The 15,609-nt window shown below is 37.2% G+C and overlaps 1 protein-coding gene and 1 pseudogene across 4 annotated transcripts in view; both read right to left on the bottom strand.

Annotated features, from left to right (window-relative positions):
- Rev3l (REV3 like, DNA directed polymerase zeta catalytic subunit) overlaps positions 1–15,609 on the bottom strand; it is a 133,053-nt gene that overhangs the window by 105,431 nt on the left and 12,013 nt on the right. The window lies entirely within an intron of this gene.
- LOC132649618 (U6atac minor spliceosomal RNA) lies at positions 10,540–10,651 on the bottom strand (annotated as a pseudogene).

Here is a 15,609-nt window from a genome sequence, read left to right as displayed (position 1 = left end):
GAGTTGGAGTTATAGGTAGCCACCGGCAAGGGGTACTGAAAATCCAACTTGAGTCCTCTGCAAAAGCAGTAAGTGCCCTTAGCCACTGAGCCCTCTCTCAAATTCTTTCAAACTGCTTTTGCTCTTTACAATCAAGGAATTCTGACTAGAAAATTGAGTATGAAACACTCTGGAGAGGACTTGAACTGAATCTTTAAAAACTGAGTAGAAAGGGCTTTTGGTACAAATAAAATGATAGGGAATGGATTTTTTTTTTTTTTTGTCTCAAACATTGAAGGAAAAAAGTATATAAATATTTTTTATTAACAAACTTTTCTTTTAAAATTTATTTGTTTTTATGTATGAATGCTCTGCCTGTGCACCGCATGCAACACCTGGTGCCAGCAGGGGCCAGAAGGGGTTGGCTCCCCCGGGACAGAAATTACAGGAGCCGTGGGTTAAGTGGGTGTTGGGACTCGAACATGGATCCTGTAGAAGAGCAACCAGTGCTGGTTAGCCATCTCTCCAGCCCCACAAAATGGTTATACATACTAGACTTTGGCTATGTGGGAGTGTAGTGCTTGACACAGTGAAAAGAAACACAGCCCCCATCCAACAGTTTCCCACTTACAGTCTCGGAGGTAGAGGGAAAAGAACCCACACGAAAACTGGTAATCTCCCTGGTTGGAAGAAACAAAGCCCAGAAGCCAAGCTGGTTAGAAGCTGGTGCAGAGTGACAGCGGGAAGAATAGTGTAGAGCGAGTAGAGAGGATCCGCAGAGGCCCCTAAAGTCACATCAGCACATGCTGAGTGATCTCCCCCAAACAGGGGAAAATAACTCAAGGAAGGCAAGCATTAAGACCAGACTCCTTCCTAGCACTCCCTATTTAAACTCACCTGACTCTTCTTTTCCACAACAGTCACACAAGTATTATTTAGTAATAACCATATGAAATGTTTTCTTTCATTACCTTAAGTTTGATGATCAACAAGAGGACCTCGGGGCAGCTACTGGCTACTTTCTTGACTGGTGTTCAAAACTATGGGGAAGCCAATCAGTAACAACAGCCCAAGGAAATAATGATCTTCGTTGTTGAGATATGCAAAACTGAAAAGCAGCTACTGACACGGCGATTAGAATTAACTGCGCATTGCCTGACGCATCTGCTGTGTAGAGGCAGCCTCCCAGCCCTTGATGGCTGAGACCTACAAAGCCCCTCACTAGTGGCTGAGGATCCTCACCAATCACCTCACCTTAAGCAAGAAGAAATTTGTAACAAGAGCTATCTTCTTGCTTAGTAGGCTCTGTGAATCAAGTTGCCTTCCTTGTTCTGACACCTCGGCTCTGGCTACACTATAATATAAAAACAGAATTTGGGAAGGAGTGAAGGGTAGATGTGGTCAAGATACATTGTATACATGTATGACGTTTTCTAAGACTAAAATATCTTTTAAATATTTAAACAGAATTTCAACAATAAATCTTAAAGAATCAGCATTACAAAATGTTGTGAACAAAGGTGAATGAAATAGACCAAAATCCTTATCTTTATGAATTTTATACTTTAAAAAATGAAAACAAAAATCTGTCTAGGATCAGAGAGCTGGCTCAGTGGGTAAAGGCAGTAGCTGCCACGCCTGATGACCCTGAGACCTACATGGTCAAAAAACAGACCAATTCCCAAACATTGTCTTCTGACCTCCATGCTCTTGCTATGGGACATACACATTCAGACAAACAAGGTAAAGAAAAAACCCTGTCAGGGGCGGGAGAGATGGATCAGCAGATAAGAAAGAATGCTGTAACTAGCTGACATCACACACTCCTGGAACTCAGCACAGTAAGGAGCCTAGAGAAAGGAGAATTGCTAGCTTGCTGACACCACACCCTCACCAGGCTACTTCCATGTTCAGTGAGAGATCCTATTTTCAAGGGAATAAGGCAGAATGACAGAGCAGAACATGTCCTCCTGTGGCTTCTATATTCACACATACACATATGCACATGTATCACACACAAAGGCATACACATCATGCATAACATCCATACACACAAAAATAAAACAGTAAAACACAAAATTTATCATTTTAACCTTCAATGACACTGTTGTTCAACCATGATCACTAACCACCTTCAGAATTTTTCCATCAGCCCAAACTGAGACTGTCCTCACTGAACACGAAATTTCTGTTTCCCTCCCACAGCCTGTGTTAACTACCACCCTACTGTATGAAGCTAGTTGTTTCACAGAAGTGGAGCATATACTGTTATTCTTTCACAAGATTTTTTTCTAATTATGTCATGTCTAGGCACCATGCATTGAGGGTGTAGAGATGCACAGCAGACTGATCTACTCTCAAGAAACTCACACTGTAATAGAGAAGCTAAACAAAAACCTCAAATCATTTGATAACTGCTCTATAGAAGTTTTATAAAACACAATGATGGCACAAAGGCCAAAATGACTGAAGAAAGACTTCACAACAAAGGTAATGTCTCAAGACAGTCTTCTAGTATGAAGAATTCACTGTATAAACAGTTATACCATACATAAAAACAGCATTTACTCATTCAAATTGATTTGAGGGGTGACAATGCTAGGTACTCTGCACTTAAAATAGTCAAGGTCTGTGCTCCTTAAATCATGAGCATATGCAAAGCCTTGAGGATATTTACATGGAAGAACAACAAGCAGTTTAGACTGAAAAACTTCAGGAAGAACAAGTGGCAGCTAAAACAACAGCTCACTGCCACAGCATGAAAAACTGAGTTACCCACAGCCTTACGTTATTAATAAAGAATAGTTTGAGAACCTTCTGTAAGAATCCTGGTGGTGCTTGTTAGTATTCACTCTTAAGATATTCCCAGAGATTTTCACTTCCTATAACTGACAGACACTAGGGACACACACACACACACACACACACTTAATAGTTTTCATTCGGGTGCAAGAGTGTTTTGCCTGCATTTATGTCTGTGCACAGGTGTACCTGGTGCCCATGGAGGCCAGAAGAGGGCATCAGATGCCCCAGATCTGGAGTTACAGATGGTTTTGAGCTGTCATGTAGGTGCTGGGACTTGAATCCAGATCCTCTCAAGAGCAGCAAGTGTTCTTAACTACGGAGCCCCCTCTCCATCCCCAGAATTAATTTGTGTTAATGAAAATGTCATAATGCCAAAGCAGTTTTACTCAGAGACTACAGTTTGGAAAATGCCTTTAGAATACATGAAATTGATGATAGCTAGCCTCAAACCAGAAAGGAATGTCAGGAGATCTGTGACTTGGGATTGTTTTCATTTGCTTTCTTCACATGTACTGTTTGTGTGCATATGTGCATGTTTTATGTGTGACTACCTCACATTTAGAGATCAGAGGACAACTTATGAAATAGCAGATTCTCCACTGCTACCATGCAGATTCTAGGATGAAATGCAGCTTGTCAAGCTTGACAGGAATCACCATTTACTCAACTGAGCCCTCAATCAGCCCAATTAATATTTTTTTCTTAATCATAAATAATGGTTTCATTTTAAAAATTCATCAACAGCACAAAAGTAAAAACATTACCCAACTTTTGATGCATTTTATTATTTTGGTCCATATATTTACAATATATGCATTTTTAAACAAAAGAATCATACTATATAAATTGCTGAAGCTTCTTCACTTAGTCACTAAAGGGAACATTTCCTCCTTTGAATCTTAATTTTTTTTGGTGACTGAAGGATAGCATTATAAATATAACCATCACCTGCTTTGAACATCCAGCTCATTTGTAATTTTTGTTTGTTTGTTTTACTACTCTATACAAGCTGAGCAATTCCTTAACAGAAAATAAAAACTCTTAAACTTTTTGAGTACCTATATCGCACTGAAGAGATTTTACAGTACTTGAGATTAATATTTAGCCCCAATCCATTCCTCCTTATTCAGTGGGCATACAGGAACCTCCGTCTGTTGTCAGAATCTATTCAGTGCATGTTAAACAAGAAACACCACACAAATACTAAGCAGAAGTCATTTAGAACATCTATGTTAATAACAGACAAAGATTTAAAAACAGAATATTTTCTTCTTATCAAGTGATATGTGTATTATTTCAATATAATCATGAATCTAAATTATGTATGGACCTAACAAAGTATAAAAATACATTGGGGGAAAAAAACAACAACAAATTCTGACAGAACTAAAAAGAAATAGACAAACCTGTAAGCTGGAGTTTCAATACTCCTCTATCAGTGTTTGATAGAACAAGGGTGATGAAAAAAGAAATCAGTCTTACTAAGAGAACTATATGCAAATTTAAAATAAGATAATTTAAATCAAGAACTTAAAATGCTGATGAGGTGTCTCAGTAGTTAAGATAGCTTACTGCTCTTCCAGAGGAACCAAGTTCAGTTGCCAGCACCCACACTGGGCAGCTCATAACCACCCATAACTCCAGCTCTAGGGGATCCAGTGTCTCTGCAGATTCCGACATCTGTATACACATGACATTTGCTCACAGAGTCACATATACTCATACATAAGTGAAAAATTAAAACTTTACAAAACAAACTAATGTAAAACGTAAAGTCTGACAATTACGAATGTTGGTAAAGATGTAGAACACGCTAAATCTTATACATTGTCAGTAGGTACATACCTTGGTACATCCATTTTGGAGAAATTTTTGGATGTAAGTGCATATATTTATATATTTAAATTCAGATGAAGAATAAATATAAATTCATATTCATTCTATAGTCAAACATTAAAACAAATAACAACATGATAAACAGATGTAATTAACACCCCGTTAGCGCCAACTGAACGCTCAGACGCAATGCAAACAGGACCCAACAGACACTGCTTACACTTCTTGGAAAGATGTGAAACATGAATCAGCACACCAGCATTATGCTATTCAGAAATCCTCAAAGCTACTCAGAGACTATTTTCTTTTGCCTTCTCAGGAGATAAACCAAGTGTAAAAGAATGAGAGCACAAGGATTGGTGCATTAGCAATTCAGGTTTGGAGCACCAAAGAGCAAACACAAATAGTTGCCTAAGCTTCAGCAAGGGACTTGTTCAATTACAAGAGCTGTTACACCCAGGAAAGCCTGCAGCTAGAATCTCCATCCCCCAGACTTATAGTTCATCCACAATGTTTCCAGTTTTTATATAATTAATTATGAATCATTTTACCAAAATAAATAAAGCTTGGTTATAAAATTGACATTTTACCTTAACAGGATCCCAGAATAAACCTACAAAGTTAACCTAAGGCCACAATAGTCTGAACAGAAGAAAACCTAATGTTAGCCCTACTTTTACAAGGGAAAAAAAAAAAAACACCTCATTTCAGAGTAAAACCAAGCCAAACATCTACTGAATCTATTGATATATTTTATTCATTGAAATTGCCATTGCTTTTAACATATTAATTTATTTCTGTATTACAAAGAAAGTAAAAGCCAGGCACAGTGGTACCTACTTATGCTGGCTAGTTTTATGTCAACTTGACACCAACTAAAATCATCTGGGAGGAGGAACAACAACTACGAAAATGCTACTATAAGTTCAGGCTGTGGGCAAGCTTGTAGAGCATTTTCTAATTAGTAATCGACGGGTCCTAGGTTCTATAAGAAAGAAGTTTGCTAAGCCACGAGGAGCGAGCCAGTAAGCAGCACCCCTCCATGGCCTCTGCATCAGCTCCTGCCTCCAGGTTCCTGTCCTGTTTGAGTTCCTGTCCTGACTTCTCTCAATGATGGACTACAGTGTGGAGGTCTAAGTCGTATACACCCTTTCCTCCCCAACTTGATTTTTGTCATGGCATTTCATCAGAGCAATAGTAACCCTAACTCAGATAATACCTATATCAGGACCCTGGAGGCTAGGCATGCAAGATCAAAATAGCCTGAGCTACAGAGCAAGACCCCCCTCAAGACAGACAGGCAGAACACTGACAACTAAATGAGGCATACCACTGATTATAAGACACATTCCAGGGACTGGAAAGACAGCTCAGAGGTTAAGAGCAACGGCTACTCTTCCAGAGGTCCTGAGTTCAATTCCCAGCAACCACATGGTGGCTCACAACCATCTACACTGGAATCTGATGCCCTCTTTTGGCAAGCAGGTGTACATGCAGACAGAACATTGTATACATAATAAATAAATCTTTTTTTTAAAGACACATTCCAATTGCTGATATATAAAAACACATGGAAAAAATAACACTTTTTAGAATGAATAGAACACAGAATAACTCTTCTACCATTTCTTCATTAAAATAGTTATGACGGGGGGGGGGAGAAGGCTCAGTGATCAAACGTGCATGTTACTGTCACAGAAGACCCAAGTTCTCAAATGGCTCACAAGCACCTATAACTCCAGCTACAAGGCATCAATTCCTTCTTCTGACCTCCTTGGGTACCTGAACACACACACACGGTGAGAAATTAAAATCAACCTTTTAAATACAGTAAGATACAATACATATTCTGTTCTCTTAGACATACAACATCCTGCTTCAACAAGAAAAAAAAATCCTCTGCCAAAAACTTTCTGTGATGACTAAGGTTATCTCATGATTGACAGAACACAGTTGTTTCTTTCCTGTAATATGGTATTAGCTTTCATAAAAATAAGTAAGACAAGTATAGTGGTTCATGTCTGTAATCCTAGAAATTGGGAGGCTGGGGCATAAAGACTGTTGTGAGTTCAAGGTTAGCCAGAGATATATTGTGATTTCAAACAAGCCTGGCCTAGAGTGAAATACTATCTCAAAAAACTAAAAATTAAAATAAATAAATTAGCTCCCATTACTTTTAAGAGCATTTACAATTCAGAGGTTCACACATAATGCTTTCATTTAACACATAGAACATGCATTGTCTTAGGTTACCTAGGAATGTATTAGCTCCTACACACCAAAGCAGTGTACAGAGCAACAGAGAGGAAACAAATCTTAGTCCAATAGAGGAATACTAGATGAATGTTTTTATCTGAGTTGGCTGTACATAATCCTTCACACTACAAATTAAGTCGAGGACTTTTATCATCTTGTAGGTGGAAAGTAAAGATGAAAAAGGAGACGAGGCACACTCTACCTACTGGAAACGTAAGGTCACTGGCCACAGATGTGTCAGTCTGGAAGGGGCCTTTTACAAATCATCAGCAGCATAGATCAGTTTTTTAAAGCGTTACTGTGTGTGCACACATACATATAAAGGCACACGGGTGAAGGTCAGAAGATAACTTGTGAGAGCTGGTTCTTTCCATCCACCATTAAGGTCTCAGGGATCAAACTTAGGTGGTGGTCAGGTTTGGTGGCAAATTCCTTTACCTAACAACCATCCTGCTAGTCTAATAAATTATTTTTATAAAACTGCCAAGAATCTGGATGGGCTAGTGAGATAGCTTAGTTCATAAGGTATCTGCCACACAAAGGACCTGCAATTAATTTTCAGAGCCCATGTTCACTTTTAGAAGGTGGAGAAAAGAGGATTTTTCTCTTTTGGCTCAGTGGTCAACCACTGTAGCCTAAGCAAGAAGCCTCATGGACAGTAAGAGACCATGCCTCCAGTACCAAGGAACACTTGATATTGCTGCCTGGCCTTCATCTATACAAACACACACACACGTACACATGCCCACACTCATGCTCATACAGAATTGTGGTAATTTACAATTTAGAAAAAGTAATACAGAAAGTGCCTACAGTGTGTTCACAATCCACCTGGGCTGGAGAGATGGCTCACTGTGTAAAGTGCCTGCTGCACAAGCAAAAGGAACTTAGCTCAGAGCCCCAAAACCCACTGAGGATGCCAGGCACGGCTGTCTGCGTCAACTGCTGTGCTGGAGGGGGGGACAAGAGTTTGACAGGAAGATCGTTCAGAGACCTGCTTCAAAACATAGAAGGAAAGCAATGGAGAAAGACAGTTGGTGTTGATCTCTGGCCTTCACACGCACACACAAACATGCATACATATATGCACATACACACATGAGAATGGTATACACACATGAGAATGGTACACACACAAATAAAAACTAAAATAAGGTTTCTGTGAAACATGTTTCATAAGGAAAGCAGATAGACTGAAAAAGACCAAGAAGAAATAAAAGACAACAGACATATGTAGAACTAAGATTTAAACAAAACGCTATAAAAGAAAAAGGAATAAAAACAAATTAAAAACTACACTGGGACTGAGAAAGAGCAGAACCAATATTGTCAAAAACTATATCAGTACTACAGTAAACAATAAAGGTACTCATCAATAATGCAGAAATTAAAAAGTAGTGGTAGGAGTGAAGATGGGACTCAAGAGATGGCCCAGCAGGTAAAGAAAGATACTTGCTCCTACACCTGACAGCCCTCACTAAAGGAGAAAACTCCAGCAAGTTGCCGTCTGAATTCAACATGTGTCAAGGCACGTGTGCACCCACACACTAGATAGATCAATGTAATCAAGCATCAAAAGAAACCCTGAAGAGCTGAATGCTTAAAACGAGACAGTGAGGCCAGGAGTGGTGACACACGCCTTTAGTTCCGCCATGAATCTCTGATTTTGTGGCCATCCTGGTCTACAGAGCAAGTTTCAGGACAGCTAGGGCTACACTTGGAAAACCTTGTCTCAATAAACAAATAAATAAAAATGTTTAAAGAGTAAAAAAAGAAGACAATGAAAATGGATACAAAAAAATTTTAAAGGGAAAGAAATATTCAAGCCACAAGTATCATACTACTTTTAAAACTGCTTACTACTTACATTATGTTAAAATATGACAACACTGATGAGCTCAGCTCAATCCCTGGGACCCACATGGTGGAAAAAGAGACCTGACTTCCACAAGTTGTCCTCTGACCTGAATACCTATACTGCCATATACATACATGCGCGCACACACACACATGGGCATGTGTGCGCCCACACACACGTAATTAAAAAAATAAAGACATCAGAAAAATAGTCACAGAAATTTTAAAGAAAAAAAAACCTAGGACATAGGCACATTAAGGTATATTTTAGCTTGCCATTCTTAACCATGCCAGTCAATAATATGCACATGCAAAAAAAAAAAAAAAAGTCATTCTCAGGTAGTCTAGGGTTCAGAAAAACGTTCTACATACACAACCACCCCCAAAATAGTACCTGAAAGCATTATCTGAAGAAACTAGGGTAATAAAAATTGGAATCCAGGCTGAGAGCACTGAAACACGGCTGTAATGGAAGTATCATGAGGCAGGAGGATCAAATTCAAACCTGGCGACACATCAAGTCCAGGGCTGGTCTGGCAGAGTGGAGACCTTGCTACCACACACAAACCAAGAAAGCAACTGAAACCTAAAAACACGGGAACAGAGGGCGCATAGTGGTGCTCCAGACCAGCCCACTATGTACAGTGGGGTCCGAGTATTTTAGTCTAATACCTAAGCTATCTTTGTTGTTATTTAAGAAATAATCTTTTTTTAATTAGTTAAGAATTTTGCGTGTATCCTGATCATCTTCGCTCCATTGACTCTTCCCAGATCCACACCCTCTTCCTTTCTCATCCAATTTGTGTCCTTCTTTTCCCTCCTATCAAGATCAATTTGTGTTGCTCAAAAATTCTTGGAGGTAAGACAGATTTAAGGACCCCATGTCCACCCAAAAAAAAAAAACAACCAAAAAAACAAACACAACAACAACAACAAAAAAACAACAACAAAAAAAAAACCCTATTGTTTTTTTAAAGATTACATGTACAGTTTAGAATATTTAATACTTAATAGTGGTCTTACAAATTAGTGTGGGAAGCTGGGAGTGCCAAAAAAATTCAATTGTTTGTACAGGTTTAGTATACCCACTGTGAAAATCTGAAATCTACAATGCTCCAAAATTGCAAATTTTTTTGAGCACTGACACGACACACTAAGTATGAAAATTTCACATCCAACTTAGTGTGATGGAGTCATACTGCCAGGCTGTATGATCAAGGTATGTTAATGAGTTTCATGAGGCCTGTCTGTAAGATGTTTTATTATGTACAAGTAAATATTATGAAGCCTGAAACATTTCTGATCACATGCATTCTGGATGAGGGATACAAATCTGTACTTCAGAAGAGACTATTTTATCTTGTTCTTGAATTTCATAATTACAATTGTGTTTCAGCATATGCTTTCATTTCTTTCTGTATGTATGCTTTGTTTTTGTTGCCATTGTTTGTTTGAGACAGGGTTCCTCGGCATATCCCTGGCTGTCCTAGAACTCTTCCTGTAGATCAGGTTGGCCTCAAACTCAAGAGATCTGCCTGCCTCTGCCTCCCAAGTGCTGGAATTAAAGACGTGTGCCATCACTGCCCACCTTGTATTTATGCTACAACAAAAAACACATGAGAGATGTTTTAAACTACAAAAGCCAAAACTAAAAGAGTTAAAAGGGTTACTTTAAATGTATAAAATTAGTCAGGTGTAGCAGCTCACACCTTTAATTCCAGAACTCAGGGAGGCAGAGGCAGGCAAATCACTGTGAGTTCGAGGCAGAGAAACCCTGTCTTAAAAACAAACAAAACCAAAAAAAGTGTAAAGTTATGACTAAGGGATCAATGCCTTAGTCATATGTGGGTTGTTGGGCTCAAGGGCCTCTTCCATCCTTGTCAAGGGAGTGTCAACTAGCTCTCATTTCATACAACACTAAATGTATAAAATAATAAGGATAAGAGAATAAAGCATATTTATTATAACAAAAATTTAACTGTCTAAAAATCTTACTGAAAATGGGTTCAGATAGGTCAACATGAAGTGACCTAAAAGGGTTAAAAATATAGCAACAGGTATCATAGAAAAAATCAAGTTAAAAAGAAACAGAAATAATGATACAGCACAAGAAATAGGATTCAAGAGGGAATCAATAAAAGAATTCCTTCTGACTGCTAAAGAGATATTTTATAATGCTATTCAAGAAAACTTATAACAGATCTGTAACAAGGTAAATGTAAAGCCCTAAAATTAGCATTTAGAAACAATCTGACAGCAACTGAATCACTGTTATGTAATCATTTTAAAAATGAAGCTTTTTTTTTTTTTAGTCCTTCATCTTATTGTAGTTCAAGTACCAGGAAAAAGTTCCCTCACTATAATTTAAATAACTGTTTTAAAAGTTGTATCAGTTATCAAGCTTTTTTTGTGTGTGCCAAATAGCATACACAAAATAAAACCATTAGTGATACATAACATTAGTAAAACATAACAAAAGTGGAAAACAAACTGTTCCTGACAGATGACACAAAAATAAATATATAGATATATAACATTTGAAAACAAAATTTTAAAATGTCATATTTTCTTTATATAGTTTTATTTTCTAAGATATCACATCAGTTTAATATGAGCTTTTGGGGAAGGAAAGTCATTGTAGCAAATGAACACACTGTGAGCTACATTGCAACTTCAGAAATGCTTTTTTAAATGTTAAATTTGTATTTGTATGAAATACATGATAAATTACTTATAATGAAATGTATAGAGATTGAGGACATAAATTCCAAAAGAAACCTCAGTAACTTGCAAAGTTAAAAACTATGCAAAGAATACAAGATACTGGCTTTCAACTATGTTCTACATATCACTTAAGAGCTACTATTTGATTTTGATTTTTTTTTTAATGTTGCTGAGTGAACTTATGCAGAAAAGGTCCATCAATCTTAAAAATGTTTAAAATTACTTTAAGTTGCTCAAAAGATGCTAACCTGTCTACTCTCCCAGCTCCGAATTCCCATTTGTCCAGAGTCCAGGAGAGTGGAGTGCCTCACATGACATGCTACAGGAGGGGCCGCTGCCTCTGCCCTTCCACAGCTGCCTGTAATCTCACATAACTTCTGCAGTATGATTTGGTAGTGGAAGCATTATTATTTTTCCAAAATAGCTGCATTTTCTTTTTCTTTTATGTGACCAGCGAGAGACTAACAATCTAGTCACTCTAATAAGTCTACATGATTAGTTAGGGAAAGGGCCAGTTGAAAAAATAAAGAAATCTTTGTACTACTGCTGTATATACTCGTGTTAAAATCACAACCACATACACAATGTGACATAGGCAAGACTCAAACTAATGTTCTGAACAATTACTTCTAACTGATAGAAGTATTTTCTACCCATGCTATACAACTGATCATCTAAAAATAGTCCTTTAGAGGATGACCCTATTTCTTGACTGAAATAAATCTAGAAGAGGAAAAAAAAATTAAAGACAGGATATTTTTAAAAATTTTAAATTACAGATTTAACTAAGAAATGCTCATGGTAGATTTGTTTTTGTTTTTTTTTTTCTTTGCATTCTTGCCCCAAGTATTCAGGTATAACTTCATCAAAATGTGTTTGAAAAGGTTCACTTAACACATACACACACACACACACACAAACACACACATATATACACACACACACACAATTTTAAAAATTACTATTTAAATAAAGAGCATTTACTGTAAGAACAACTGAATTCACAGACATAGGCCAATTTTCCTAACATGTGAAAAACATCTCAGAATCAAGACTTCCAACAGAAAAATGAGCAAAAGAGAAATAGTGTATTTTTGTTTTGTTTTGAGAGATGGGGTTTCTCTGTTGGGTATCCTTGGCTGTTCTGGATTCACTTTGTAGGCCAGGCTGGCCTCAAATTCACAGAGATCCGCCTGCCTCTGAGTCTCTGAGAGCTGGGATTAAAGGCGTGTGCTGCCACACTTGGCTGAAATAGTGTATTTAAAAAACAAACAAAAAACATAAGGACCAAGGGATGTAGCTCATTTGACAAAGTGTTGCCTAGCATTCACAAAGCTGCAGGTTTGATTCCCTAGAACCACACGAACCAGGTGAATGGCTGTAATCCAGCACTTAGAAGGCAGGATGATCAAGTTTAAGGTCATTCTCACATGAATTCCAGGCCAGCCTGCGCTACATAAAATACTTTCTGTCTAAACTGTATGTATGCATACATGCATATGTTTAAGTATGCTTCTCAAGCATATAGAAAGACAATCTTACTACAATAAAAAAAATGCAGGAGCCTGGAGATAGGTCAGCACGTAAAAGTACTTGCTATGAGCAAGCCTGGTGCTCAAGTTGGATCCTGGAAACCCACGTAAAAGTGGAAGAAGAGACCTGACTCCACAAAGTTGTCTGCCTGTCATCCAATCTATTCATGCATGCTGTGGCATGGGTACAGGCATAAACACACACATACACACACACATACATACAAATAATAATTAAAAAAACTAAGAAATGTAAGTTAATATTGCAGTGAGATCCATACTTTTACCCATCAGATTCATGATAAAACACTTGTGAACATAATCTTCGGTATCTGGTCTCTTTTCTGATGGTAGTACAGATAAAACAACTTCTGTATAACAATTTTTATAATTTAAAGAATGTCTGGTAGTGCATGCCTTTCATCCCAGCATTCAGGGAAGCAGAGACTGAGGCAGGAGGATCTCTGTGAGTTTGAGACCAGCCTGGTCTACAAAGCCAGGCCCAGGACAGCCAAGGCTGCAGAGAGAAGCCCTGTCTTGAAAAACCAAAAATTAAATAAATATAAAATGCATGGTAAAACATTTTTTAAAATGTGGCACACAAGATATATATGGTACGGATCATTTAAAAATTATTGTAATTACCTGTTTTTTGAGGTCTCTGTATAAAGCAGGTAAATAACTGTAGGAAACTTAGATGAACACAGTAGCCTTACTCCTCCACTTACTGCTCATCTAATAACTTTTTGTGCAGTTAGTGGACAATGTAAGTACTTGTGAATGGGACACAGAAGAATAAGAATAGAACAAAAGTAAGTAACAGAAGGGATTAAGTTTACTAGAACCATCAAATATATTATTTACATAAATACCTCCAACTGAGCTGACAGAATATTTGCCTATCACACACAGGGTTCAATTCCTAGCATTACTTTTAATTTTTTTAAAGTACTACTTATTTAACAAAGGGAGTAATGTCATCCTGGCAGCATGTTTCTAAAAAATGAGTCAGCTAGCAACAGTATAACAGATTATAATGACCCCCTAATTAGCCATACATCCTTAGGAAACCCCTAAGGAAACCCTGTGATTTGTTTTGGTCCAAACAACAACACATATGGGGCTTGCCTTTATTTGCTGTTCCTGTAAACTCTGGTGTTACCTCTAGCCTGCTAGAAACATGGTTCTATAGCACCCTAGACAACAGCCAGTACCAAATCAAACTACTTTAGACCAACCTCCTGATGGCAGACATAGAAACAAGCCCACAGAGAAGCAGGCACAACGGTGCCTAACTAATAGAAGCCAGGATCATAGACTAACGGAGCTATTTCTTGACAAGTTTAAGGGAGGATTGTTGTAAAGCAGAAGTTAGTAGAAGTAGGTACAAAATACTTCCGATATATAAAATTCCTACTTTACTTTTTCTGGTTTTTAAGTTCCACAATGAAAATATAGTTGTTCCCACTCTTCTATCTCAGATATTTAAGTCTCATATAAAATGAAGTGGTATTTACAAATAACCTATCTATATCATCTAAATAATCTCTGGGTTACTTACGGTACCATAGACAGCATAAATGCTAAGCAAACAGTTGCTATGTTCAATTGTTTGAGAAACAGTAACAATAAAAAACAAGTCTGTGCCAAGCAGCACAGATGCAATCCCCCCCCCAAAGTACTTTCAGAGACTGGATGAATCTGAATATAAAACCTACAGATATGAAGGTCTGACTACGAGGTCTCACATACTACGAGTTTAATTATACTAAGCTACTAAGCTTATAAAAATATTTTCTATTAGATCAACTGTAAAGTCCAATTTCCTTATAAAAACATTTACATAAAGTAATTCAGTCTAAATTATCCACAGAACATTGAGGAGAGTACTGTTTAGAAAAAAAAATGAATCAATATGGATCACAAGTACTGTTACTGTGATGAAGAATATGCCTACAGTTACTGTCATATGCCAACAAACTGTTACTATCTTGTTACATATTTTGCTTTTCTGCTTGTTTTCTCTAGATGGGTAACAACTTAGTACATGCTCTCACGTTTGATCTCAAATGCCATGAGGCAAACATACTACAACCCTAGATGTAAGTCAATTAGCTTCTTCACATTTCATTTCCTCAAGGGACAAATGGGAAAAACAGTACATTTTTTTTAAAAATAGATACAAAGACTAAATCACTTGGAAAATGATACACAGTAAATAAATAGTCCAATACCTGTTACTAAAAATAATGTTAGAATATTTAACTAACATATGCTTTCTATTTTAAAAACCTTAAATGTAATCCACCAAAATACAATATATCAGAAGTAACTGGGAAGATCTTTCTGACTTTGTAGGAAAAAAAAAACAAAACTTAAAAATACATTTACAAAATTCATGGTGAAGACAACTGAAACACTACAGAATAACAAATTATACGGCTTATTCCACAATATTAAATAGGTTTTAAAACCAGAAGCTTCATTTTTTTTCTACATGTATTATAAATTCACAAAAGGCAAAACGGAACAAACCAATAAATCCCTTTTGACAAGTCACCTTTATTGTGACATCTGGCATATGCTTTTAACATGGTGTATCAAATTTATGTATTTTAAA

This window comes from Meriones unguiculatus, chromosome 20 (assembly GCF_030254825.1).
Source record: "Meriones unguiculatus strain TT.TT164.6M chromosome 20, Bangor_MerUng_6.1, whole genome shotgun sequence".
Lineage (NCBI taxonomy): Eukaryota > Metazoa > Chordata > Mammalia > Rodentia > Muridae > Meriones > Meriones unguiculatus.
The sequence above is the reverse complement of the archived record's forward strand: the minus strand, read 5'-3'. Positions and strand labels throughout refer to the sequence as shown.